Source organism: Bubalus kerabau, chromosome 17, assembly GCF_029407905.1.
Source record: "Bubalus kerabau isolate K-KA32 ecotype Philippines breed swamp buffalo chromosome 17, PCC_UOA_SB_1v2, whole genome shotgun sequence".
NCBI lineage: Eukaryota > Metazoa > Chordata > Mammalia > Artiodactyla > Bovidae > Bubalus > Bubalus kerabau.
The window spans coordinates 53,990,557-54,003,079 of NC_073640.1; positions in this window are offsets into that span (position 1 = coordinate 53,990,557).

A 12,523-nucleotide genomic window follows, 5' to 3' on the forward strand; every position below is an offset into this window, starting at 1 on the left:
TCCTCACTGAGCTATACCCCAATACAAAATAAGATAAATATTAAATTTTAAGGAGGGCTTCCCTGGTGGCTCAGTGGTAAGGAATCTGCCTGCCAATGCAGGAGACACAGGTTCGGTCCTTGATCCGGGCAGATCCCACATGCCGCGGAGCAACTAAGCCCGTGCACCACAACTGTTGAGCCTGTGCCCGAGAACCTGGAAGCCGTAATCACCGAGCCCACGTGCCACAACTACTGAAGCCCAAATGCTCTAGAGCCTGTGCTCCGTAAGAGGAGAAGCCACCGCAATGAGAAGTCGGCACAAAGACCCAGAACAGCCGAAAATAAATAAATAAAATAAAAACAAATCGCCCTTTAAATTAGTTTCACTTTGGGGCCACCAAAGTACACGTATGCAGCTAGTCACAATTTAACAAGGAAAACAAGGACGATGAGGGCATGCGGTGGTCAATAATGGCCTGACCAGTGTCTCTGCGAGTCCTTAGCTGTCACGTACAGGACAGCGCTGGCCACCAGCAGGGCAGCCAGGAAACTGTGACAGGCCGGCACAGGAAGTCCCTGGTGGAGGCCGGATCTCGAGTCTGTGTGCCCTGTTAGCTGTCCCACTGCCCACTCGATTTCGTCCACACCTTGGAAGCCTGAAGACCTCAATCCAGGTCCACACTGTAAGATCGTATCACTCTGGCTGCACTTGCGCCCAGCACTCCTCGCTGGCCTCTCATCTAAGCTGGGCCCATACTTCACCAGTCAGACCCTTCACTCTCAGCCACCTTCTCTGCACACAATTAAAAGGTTTCTTTCTGGTCTCCACACAGGCTCCCTCCTCATACATCGCGTCCTGTTCTTTCCATCCACCTGCTTGTTCAATTAAGGGTCATGGGATCGGACTTCCCTGGTGGTCCAGTGGTTAAGAATCCACCTGCAGGTGCAGGGGACACAAGTTTGATCCCTGGTCTGGGAAGATCCCGCTTGTCATGGGGCAACTAAGCCATGCAGCAACTGCTAAAAACCACACACCCTGGAGCCTGTGCTCTGAAACAAGAGAAATCATTGCAACGAGAAGCCTGCACACTGCAACTAGAGAGTAGCCCTCTCTCGCCGTAACTAGAGAAAGCCTGTGCACGGCAATGAAGACCCAGTGCAGCCAAAAGTAGGTATAAAATAAATACATACTTTAAAAAAAACAAGGGTGATCCAGTCTCCCAGACAGACCCTGGTTGATTCCACGTAGAAGTCCTAATCGTGAATTCTTGCATTTAAAATAAACATTTCAAAATGACTGTCAAATTCCTTCAGCTTGAAATATTATCCATGTGCAGGGGCCAATCACATACAGACACCCTTCAGGGCACCTACAGGACCCTGCACAGCACCAGGCAGGCATCAGGAGAAAATTGAAGAGAGGAAACGAGCCAGGTGATGTCCCAGGGACAGTCGCTGGGAGTCTGCTGTGAGGGTTGAGATGGGATTGTGAAGGGCAGATGGCCTGGGGACTGCAGGGAGGGGGAGGGAGCTGGGTACTGATGTCCAGGGAGGAAGCACTGCTATTCCCAACAGAGACCACGTCTCTGCAGCAGCTGCCCCTACAAAGGGTCGCCCTGACGAGCCTGGCAGTGCCTTGGCCCCCACACCAACCTTTTCCCGGGGTGAGGAATTTTCAGCCTGTGCCCCAAATGGGTAGGATTGTTGTTGATGGTGACACCCAACAGAAACCTATGATTCCACACTCAAAATCTTGTGTCTGCAAAACAGGACAACACCCGTGTGTTCCATGTTAAATTTCCCAGGCAGCGCTTCTTCTTCTAAGTCACTTCAGTCGTGTCCGACTCTGTGCGACCCCAGAGACGGCAGCCCACCAGGCTCCGCCGTCCCTGGGATTCTCCAGGCAAGAACACTGGAGTGGGTTGCCATTTCCTTCTCCAATGCATGAAAGTGAAAAGTGAAAGGGAAGTCACTCAGTCGTGTCCGACTCTAGCGATCCCATGGAATGCAGCCTACCAGGCTCCTCCATCCATGGGATTTTCCAGGCAAAAGTACTGGAGTGGGGTGCCATTGCCTTCTCCGAGGCAGCGCTACCACATCCAAATGACAGGAAGTTCAGTCATTTCCTGGCTTCCTCCCCCACAGGTCTTGCAGACACAAGGGATGGATAACAATTGTCCCTGCCTCTTTCCTCTGCAGCTCAGTTGCTGCAATCATCCTGGGAGATGGTTGATAAGCAGGATATGGAGGCTGAGAGCCTGGTCACACAGCCCACCAGGAGGGCAGGACTCAGCCTCCATCCTGGTGGGGTCAGAGGTGGCAATGACCATTCTGATGATCTGGGTGTATCTGGAAAACTGAGGCCGTCAAACTGAGTTGCCCAAGCGTGGTCAGGACACAGACTTGAAGCAGGACTGGGTGGGGGAACAGAGTTAAGGCCCCTCGGCTAGAAGCAATGAAGTGTGGTTGTTTAGTTGCTCTGTCGTGTCTGACTCTTTGCGACCCGATGGACTATGTAGCTCGCCAGGCTTCTCAGTCCATGGAATTCTCCAGGCAAGAATACTGGAGTGGGTTGCCATTTCCTTCTCCAGGGGATCTTCCTGACCCAGGGATTGAACCCGGGACTCCTGTATTGGCAGGTGGATTCTTTACCATCTGAGTCACCAGGGAAGCACAGGAATGAAGTGAGAAGTTCTCAGATGTTTGCCAGGACACGGCTGGAGTCTCCAAGGAAAACCGCCCACCCACTGGTTCAGCGGCAGCAGTTGGGTGGACAGTGCATGGGTGTCTGTCCATCATCTAACTGCTCCCCCTTCAGGAACACCAGCCTCTCCTCACGTCCACCTGCTGAATCTCACCTGTGTGCCTACATTGTCCGATCTACTTGAAGGGACTCTGGGATCTCTTTTCCTGCACTGCAGGGAGTGGGAAGGGGTGTCAAGCACAGGAATGGTCCTGAGAGGTGGGGTGGCAGGACATCCCCGTCCCAGCACCCCGGGTCCTGATCTGGGGTTGACGGTGAACCTGGGACCCCACCTGCCCCCTCAGGCTCCAGGAGAACCTGTGCTGCAGTGATGGACGCATCTCCCTGACCCTTCCCAGCACAAGGCCTCCTGAGGGTCCATTCTGGAAGGTTCCTCAGCAGCCCAGCCAAGGGCATGTGCACAGATCCTGAGTGACGGGGCCGCAGGTTCACAGCCGTTTCCCCCAGTGCCCACGCTGATGGCCTAGGTGTCTGGGCACCTGTGTTCAGCCCACACTGCCCACTGTGCCTGGAGCCGTCCCCCTCAGCAGTGACTTGGGTCCTGGGGTGGGTTCCAGGTCACCAGTCCATCCTGCCACCTCCTCCACGTGACGTTCTTCCTGCGGGACCCTGATGTCTGTCCCAGGAGCTTCGCCCAGAGCAAATCTAGAGAGTGTTTGAGGGCTGGTGGTTGTGGCAATGAACACACGGGCATTTGTCTCAGGTGATGGCAAAAGACTCTTGAGAGTCCCTTGGACTGCAAGGAAATCCAACCAGTCCATCCTAAAGGAGATCAGTCCTGGGTGTTCATTGGAAGGACTGATGCTAAAGCTGAAACTCCTATACTTTGGCCACCTCATGCAAAGAGTTGACTCATTGGAAAAGACCCTGATGCTGGGAGGGATTGGGGGCAGGAGGAGAAAGGAACGACAGAGGATGAGATGGCTGGATGGCATCACCGACTCTATGGACATGAGTTTGAGTAAACTCTGGGAGTTGGTGATGGACAGGGAGGCCTGGCGTGCTGCAGTCCACGGGGTCGCAAAGAGTCAGACACGATTGAGCGACCGAACTAAACGGAACTGATGGCAAAAGAGGAGCTTGAGTGCCCTCTAGTGGACTGATCGTGCTAGAGGAGGAGCAAAGAGGGCTCTGGGGAGTTGAGAGACTGGGGTTGGTCTTGGACAAAGGGCACATTCGGGTTCAGGAGGCATATTTAGGGGGGATAAACTTATGGCTACCTGTAGCTCCCAAGTGGGAAGACTAGTTTTCCAAAGCGGGTAACCACAAGACAGAATGTCACCCACTGGGTTATACTGAAAGTACGATGAGGGCGATTCTGTAGACATTGGAAAGAAACGATACATAATAAATCCATATGCATTGTCATTAGACAGGCTATTCTGATATTGCCATCTGAAGAGAGGTTTTAGCAATGAATACAAGACCCCTTATCGTTTGGAAGAAATATCTTACTAAGAAGAAGTTATATCATAGGAATTTCTTTCTTTTTCTGCAAGGTATTTGCTTTACAATATTGTGCTGGTTTCTGCCATACATCAACATGAACCAGCCACAGGTGTACATGTGTCCCCTCCCTCTTGAACCTCCCTCCCATCACCCAGTGTCCATTGCAGCATTTTTCACACTAGCTAGGACATGGAAGCAGCCTAGATATCCAGTGACAAGAATGGATACAGAAATTGCGGTTCATATATACAACGGAATGTTACTCAGCCTTACAAAAGAATGCATTTGAGTCAGTCTTAATGAGATGGAAGAACCTAGAGCATATTGTAGAGAGAGAAGTAAGTAGGAAAGAGAAAGAATTTCTTTAGATTTTCAGAATCATGTACCTTGGCATCATTCCTTAAGGATGAATCTATCCCCCATGCTGGTGTGATTACTCACCTAGAGCCAGGCAACCTGGAATGCAAAGTCAAGTGGGCCTTAGGAAGCATCACTATGAACAAAGCTAGTGGAGGTGATGGAATTCCAGTTGAGCTATTCCAAATCCTGAAAGATGATGCTGTGATAGTGCTGCACTCAATATGCCAGCAAATTTGGAAAACTCAGCAGTGGCCACAGGACTGAAAAAGGTCAGTTTTCATTCCAATCCCAAAGAAAGGCAATGCCAAAGAATGCTCAAACTACAGCACACTTGCACTCATCTCACACGCTAGCAAAGGAATGCTCAAAATTCTCCAAGTCAGGCTTCAGCAGTATGTGAACTATGAACTTCCAGATGTTCAAGCTGGATTTAGAAAAGGCAGAGGAACCAGAGATCAAATTGCGAGCATCCGTTGGATCATTGAAAAAGCAAGAGAGTTCCAGAAAAACATCAACTTCTGCTTTATGGACTATGCCAAAGCCTTTGACTGTGTGGATCACAACAAACTGTGGAACATTCTTCAAGAGATGGGGATACCAGACCACCTGACCTACCTCCTGAGAAATCTGTAGGCAGATCAAGAAGCAACAGTTAGAACGGGACATGGAACAACAGACTGGTTCCAAATTGGGAAAGGAGTCCGTCAAGGCTGTATATTGTCACCCTGTTTATTTAGCTCATATGCAGAGTACATCATGAGAAATGCCAGACTGGATGAAGCAAAAGCTGGAATCAAGATTGCCAGGAGAAATATCAATAACCTCAGATATGCAGGTGACACCACCCTTATGGCAGAAAGCGAAGAAGAACTAAAGAGCCTCTTGATGAAAGTGAAAGAGGAGAGTAAAGAAGTTGGCTTAAATCTGAACATTCAGAAAACGAAGATCATGGCATCTGGTCTCATCACTTCATGGCAAATAGATGGGGAAACAGTGACAGACTTTATTTTGGGGGGCTCCAAAATCACTACAGATGGTGACTGTAGCCATGAAATTAAAAGACGCTTACTCCTTGGAAGAAAAGTTATGACCAAAAGAGACAGCATATTAAAGAGCAGAGACATTACTTTGCCAACAAAGGTCTGTCTAGTCAAAGCTGTGGTTTTTCCAGTAGTCATGTATGGATGCGAGAGTTGGATCATAAAGAAAGTTGAGCACCGAAGAATTGATGCTTTTGAACTATGGTGTTAGAGAAGACTCTTGAGAGTCCCTTGGACTGCAAAGAGATCCAACCAGTCCATCCTAAAGGAAATCAGTCCTGAATATTCATTGGAAAGACTGATGCTGAAGCTGAAACTCCAATACTTTGGCCACCTGATATGAAGAACTGACTCATTGGAAAAGACCCTGATGCTGGGAAAGATTGAGGGCAGGAGGAGAAGGGGACGACAGAGGATGAGATGGTTGGATGGCATCACCGACTCAATGGACATGAGTTTGGATGAACTCTGGCAGTTGGTGATGAACAGGGAGGCCTGGCATGCTGCAGTCCATGGGGTGGCAAAGAGTCGGACATGACTGAGCGACTGAACTGAACTGAACTGAAATTCCTCAGGGGATTCCTCTGATGTGCCCGGTGGCCCGTGCCCATCTTTTCCCTCGGGGTCTGCAGGTAAGACCACACTCCTCTGCATGTCAGCAGACTCTGCTGCCACTTGTTCCTCCTCACTGATGTCACTATCGCCATCTTCAAGATGTCTCATCATCTTCATTTCTGTCTCATCCATAACACTGTCGTCTTCCTCCTCCTCCTCCTCATCTTCCTTGGAAACATTCTTTAATGTGGTGAGTAATTGATGGTAACCAGATCAAATTGCCAACATCAGCTGGATCATGGAAAAAGCAAGAGAGTTCCAGAAAAACATCTATTTCTGCTTTATTGACTATGCCAAAGCCTTTGACTGTGTGGATCACAATCAACTGTGGAAAATTCTGAAAGAGATGGGAATACTAGACCACCGGATCTGCCTCTTGAGAAATTTGTATGCAGGTCAGGAAGCAACAGTTAGAACTGGACATGGAACAACAGACTGGGTCCAAATAGGAAAAGGAGTACGTCAAGGCTGGATATTGTCACCCTGCTTATTTAACTTCTATGCAGAGTACATCATGAGAAACGCTGGGCTGGAAGAAGCACAAGCTGGAATCAAGATTGCCAGGAGAAATATCAATAACCTCAGATATGCAGATGACACCACCCTTATGGCAGAAAGTGAAGAGGACCTCAAAAGCCTCTTGATGAAAGTGAAAGTGGAGAGTGAAAAAGTGGGCTTAAAGCTCAACATTCAGAAAACGAAGATCATGGCATCTGGTCCCATCACTTCATGGCAAATAGATGGGGAAACAGTGGAAACAGTGTCAGACTTTATTTTGGGGGGCTCCAAAATCACTGCAGATGGTGACTGCAGCCATGAAATTAAAAGACGCCTACTCCTTGGAAGGAAAGTTATGACCAACCTAGATAGCATATTCAAAAGCAGAGACATTACTTTGCCAACAAAGGCCCGTCTAGTCAAGGCTATGGTTTTTCCTGTGGTCATGTATGGATGTGAGAGTTGGACTGTGAAGAAGGCTGAGCGCCGAAGAATTGATGCTTTTGAACTGTGGTGTTGGAGAAGACTCTTGAGAGTCCCTTGGACTGCAAGGAGATCCAACCAGTCCATTCTGAAGGAGATCAGCCCTGGGATTTCTTTGGAAGGAATGATGCTGAAGGTGAAACTCCAGTACTTTGGCCACCTCATGGGAAGAGTTGACTCATTGGAAAAGACTCTGATGCTTGGAGGGATTGGGGGCAGGAGGAGAAGGGGACGACAGAGGATGAGATGGCCGGATGGCATCACTGACTCGATGGACGTGAGTCTGGGTGAACTCTGGGGATTTGTGATGGACAGGGAGGCCTGGCGTGCTGCGATTCATGGGGTTGCAAAGAGTCGGACACGACTGAGCAACTGAACTGAACTGAACTGAGACACTTATTTTGGTTCACTCTCTGCTTCACTTTCAGAACCTGAAGTATCTGAACTCTCTGACAGTTGACAAGTCTGTGGTTTTGCCTCCTTTCTGGAAACCTTGTCGTAGAAGGGATGCTCCTCGCCGAAATCTCAAAGATGCTTCTTCTGCTTTTTAGTTAGGAAGCCGAGCAGCTGGCTCCGGCTCTGGCTCCCATGTATGCCCATGGCAAGCACCTCAAATCCGCCCATCCCTAAAAATTAGCTTTTTTCACCTGGAAATAGTCTGGTCAACCCATTCACGTGGGACCACCGACGGGGCTTTATGGCGAAAGGCCCTCATTTGTCCGTATTTTGCTTGGGGGAATGGTCTCGTAGCAGAAATTCACCCATAACTCTGAGTCCACTCTATCCTGGGGGCACAGGGGTACACAGAAAAATATTATATCTAAATTATCCTAACCTCCATCACTGTTTCCTGGGAGAGAGAAGTTCTGGTGGCAGAACGTGGTGGGTATGATATTAACAGGAAAGGATGACATTCACAAGAATCTTTACCCTGGGACTCTCCCTGGAGGTCCAGTGGCTAAGACGCCTGGCTCCCAGTGCAGGGGACCTGGGTTCCAACCTTGGTCAGGGAACCAGATCCCTCACGCCGCAGCTAAAAGTTTGCATGCTGCAGCTAAAGATCCTGAAAGCCGCAATGAAGATGGAAGATCCCGGTCCTGCACCTAAGACTTGGCACAGCCAAATTAAATAAGTAAAATTTTAAGAGTAGAATATTACAGGAGAGCTTTAAAAAAGTGTGTGTGGGGGAGCCCTTGTCCAACCAAGGGCTCTGGGCTGCGCTCCTGCTGCCCTGAGGACCGAGGGATCATGGCTAGCTCTCAAACTTTTTTCCTTTGCAAACGCAGCAAGGGACGCAGGAAAATGGGGCTGGCTGATGTCCACACAAATATGAACAGGAAGAAGCAACCACATGTCATGAACAGTTACTTCTTGTTCCCTTCCAGTGCCCTGCGCCCTCCTGGCCTCTTCAGTCCAGGCTCTCGGGGGAGACTCCATGTGCGTCTGTGCATGCGTACTAAGTCGCTTCAGCTGTGCCTGACTCTTTACGACCCCATGGACTGTAGCCCACCAGGCTCCTCTGTCCATGGAATTCTCCAGGAGTGGGTTGCCATGCCCTCCTCCAGGTGATCTTCCCCACCCAGGGATCGAACCCACATCTCTTATGTCTCCTGCATGGGCAGATGGGTTCTTTACCACAAGCGCCACCTAGGAACCCCAAAAGGTACCACAGAACACACCAATTCATCCTTTGGGGGCACTATGGTTTGTTCCGCTGCAGGAGGACCCACCTGGATCTGGAGACTGTGGGCTCATACAGAAGGGAAAAGGAAGTTCATGTCTGTCGTGGTGGGGGGCTCATTGCCTGGCGCACACTCCCCATACACTCAGCCCCACTACAGTGCAGTCTGGGGACCCAAGCCTACTCAGGCTCCAGGGATGTGACATCAGCTCAGGTCCCAAGGCCTGAGCAGAATAGAGTCTTCAGTTCTTTTTTTAATTATTTTTGTCTTTCTATTTTTGCCACTTATTTTGAATTGGAATATATAGATAATTTACACTGTGGTTTTTTTTTTTTTTTAGGTGTACAGCAACTTGAATAATTCACACATGACTTATATGTTCTTTTTCAGCTTCGTTCCCCATGTAGGTCATTACAGAATGTTGAGTAGGGTTCCTTGTGCTTTGCAGTGGGTCCTTGTGGATTATTTTATAAACACTAGGGTATCTGTTATTCTCATGTTCCTAATTTCTCCCTGCCCCCAAACTTTCATTTTTGGTAACCATAAGGACTGTTTCTAAGTCTGGGAGGCTGTTTCTGTTTTGTAAACAAGTTCATTGTATCCATGTTCAGATTCCATCTAGAAGTGATATCTTAGGATATTTGTCTTTCACTTACTTATGATCACCTGTGGGTCCATTTAAGCTGCTACCAATGGCCTTCTTTCCTTCGGTTTTTTTGATGGCTGAGTGTATTCCAGTATATAGATGGACCAGTTACCCTTTATTTCTCTATTGATGGATATTTTGGTGGATGGTCTGTCTTGGAGGTTGTCAATACTGCTGCCTTGAAAACAGAGGTTCAGGTATCATTTTAAATTAGGAGTTTCTCTGGATTTAAGACAAGGAGTGGGCTTGCCAGATCAGGTGGTAAGTCTGTATTTGGTGTTTTAAGGAATCTCCACACCGTTCTCCTTCGTGGCTGCACCCACCCATATACATCTCTGAAACAGTGTAGAAGGATTCCCTATTCCCCTTGCCCTCAGCTGCACTTAATTTTTTATAGATCTTTTGAAGATTAAGGGCTTCCCTGGTGGCTCAGATGGTAAAGCATTTGCTTGCGAGGCGGGAGACCTGGGTTCAGTCCCTAGGTTGGGAAGATCCCCTGGAGAAGGAAACAGCAACCCACTCTAGTATTCTTGCCTAGAGCATTCCCATGGACAGAGGAGCCTGGCAGGCTACAGCCTATGGGGTTGCAAAGAGTCAAACACGACTGAGTGATTAACATTTTCACTTTTCGAAGATGGTCATTCTGAGAGGGGTAAGTTGACACTTCATTGCAGTTTTGAGTGGCATTTCACTAACAGTGATCCTGAGCATCTTTTCATGTGCTTATGTCCATCTGGATGCTTTCTTTGGACAAATGTCCATTTAGATCTTTGGCCCCTATTCTATTGGGTTGATTGTTGTGTGTGTGTGTATGTGTATGTATATATGTATGTATGTATATATATATATATATATATATGTATTGAGCTGTATGAACTGTTTGCATGTTTTGGAGATGAACTCCTTGTTTTTAAATTTGGTGGCAAACATTTTTTTCCTCCATTTTGAGGTTTGTCTTCTTCTTTCCTTTGGGGTTTTCCGTGCTGTTGAAAAGCTTTTGAGGTTAATGAGGTCCCTTTTGTTGAGTTTTGCTTTAATTTTCCCTCTTGTAAGAGTTGATCCAAAAAGAACTTGCTGCGATTTATGTCAAAGCGTGTTCTGCGTATATTTTCCTCGAGAGGTTTAGCGTAGTCGTCCCTCCGTTTAGCTCTTTAATTGATTTGGAGTTTCTTTTTCCCCAAGTGGTTAGCTGCTAAGTCACTCAGTCGTGTCCGACTCTGTGCGACCCCATAGACGGAAGCCCACCAGGCTCCCCCTTCCCTGGGATTCTCCAGGCAAGAACACTGGAGTGGGTTGCCATTGCCTTCTCCAATGCATGAAAGTGAAAAGTGAAAGTGAAGTCGCTCAGTCGTGTCCGACTCCTAGCGACCCCATGGACTGCAGCCTACCAGGCTTATCCATCCATGGGATTTTCCAGGCAAGAGTACTGGAGTGGGGTGCCATTGCCTTCTCTGAGAGATGTAAATTCTTTCACTTTTCTCTGTTTAAGGAACCTCCACCCTCTCCTCCATCCTGGCTGTTAACAACATGCATTGGCGGCATCCGTGTAGGAGTGTTCCCTTTTCTCCACAACCTCTCCAGAATTTATTGCTTGTAGACTTTTTGACAAAGGCCGTTCTGACAGGTATGAGCTGATACCTCATTGTAGTTTGCTTTGCATTTTTATAAGATTCATGATGTTGAAAGTTTTTCGTGTGATTAAAAAAAAACAACACTGTGAGCAAAAACGATCTCTCGAGATTGTCTTCTTGGCCATCTACTCTCATCTGAAATCTTTTTTCAGAACCTACCCAAGGACAGTTGTTAAGGATAGGTGTTTTTTCCCACATCCCCTCAGGCTTGGTGACTGACTTTTAAGTACCCATTAGCACAGAGGTTTCCACTGTTGTTACCAAAAGTGGCCACAAGGCGGCAGCATTTCTTCATGCTCCACACTGGGGTTTTTTGTTTGTTTGTTTGTTTTCTGGCTAATTTTAATTTTCTATTGGGCTTCCCTGGTGGCTCAGAAAGTAATGAATCTGCCTGCAATGCAGGAGATCCGAGTTCAATCCCTGGGTCAGGAAGATCCCTGGGGAAGAGAATGGCAACCCACTCCAGTATTCTTGCCTGGAGAATTCCATGGACAGGGGAGCATGGCGGGCGACAGTCCATGGGATCGCAAAGAGTCAGACACGGCTGAACAACTAACACTTTCAGTTTCGACTTTCCATTGGAGTAGAGTTGATTTCTGTTGTTGTGTTGTTTTAGGTTTACAGGAACTTGAGTCAGTCATACACAGACATATAGCGATTCTACTAAGGGGGCTTTCCCCAAATAGGTTCTTTCAGTGTGTTCCGCAGACTTCCTTGTGCGAACAGCAGGTCCTTTAGGATTACATCTGCTAGTAAGTAGTGCGTATATGTCAGTCCTAAACTCTCAATGTTCCCCTTCCCCTACCTTTTTTAAAAAAATAATCATAAGTTGGTTTTCTAAGTTTGTGAGTCTGTTTCTGTTTATAAATTAGTTCATGTGTGTGAATTTATAGATTGTACCCATCAGTGATATCTTTCTTTCCCTCTCGGACTGACTTCACTCAGTATGATAAACCTCAGTCCTTCCATGCTCCTGACAATGGCATTTTTTCATTCTCTGGGATAGCTGAGTGTATTCCAGAGTCTCTTCGTTTCTCTATTGATGGACACTCTGGTTGATGCTCTGTGTTGGATATCGTCAACAGTGCTGCCCTGAAAATTGGGGTGCACAAATCATTTTAAATGATTTAAAAATCATTTTATGATTTTCTCCAGCTCTAAGGCAAGGGGTGCGCTTGCCTTATCATGTGTTAAGTCTGTATTTAGTGTTTTAAGGAATCTCCATGGTTTTCCTTCATGGCTGCACCACCCATGCACACCCCCACCCCACATAGTAGAGGATGCTCTGTTCCCCTCGCCCTCAGCAGCATTTAATTCTTTGTAGATCTTTAGGAAGATGGCCATCCTGAGCCATGTGAGCTGATACCTAACTGC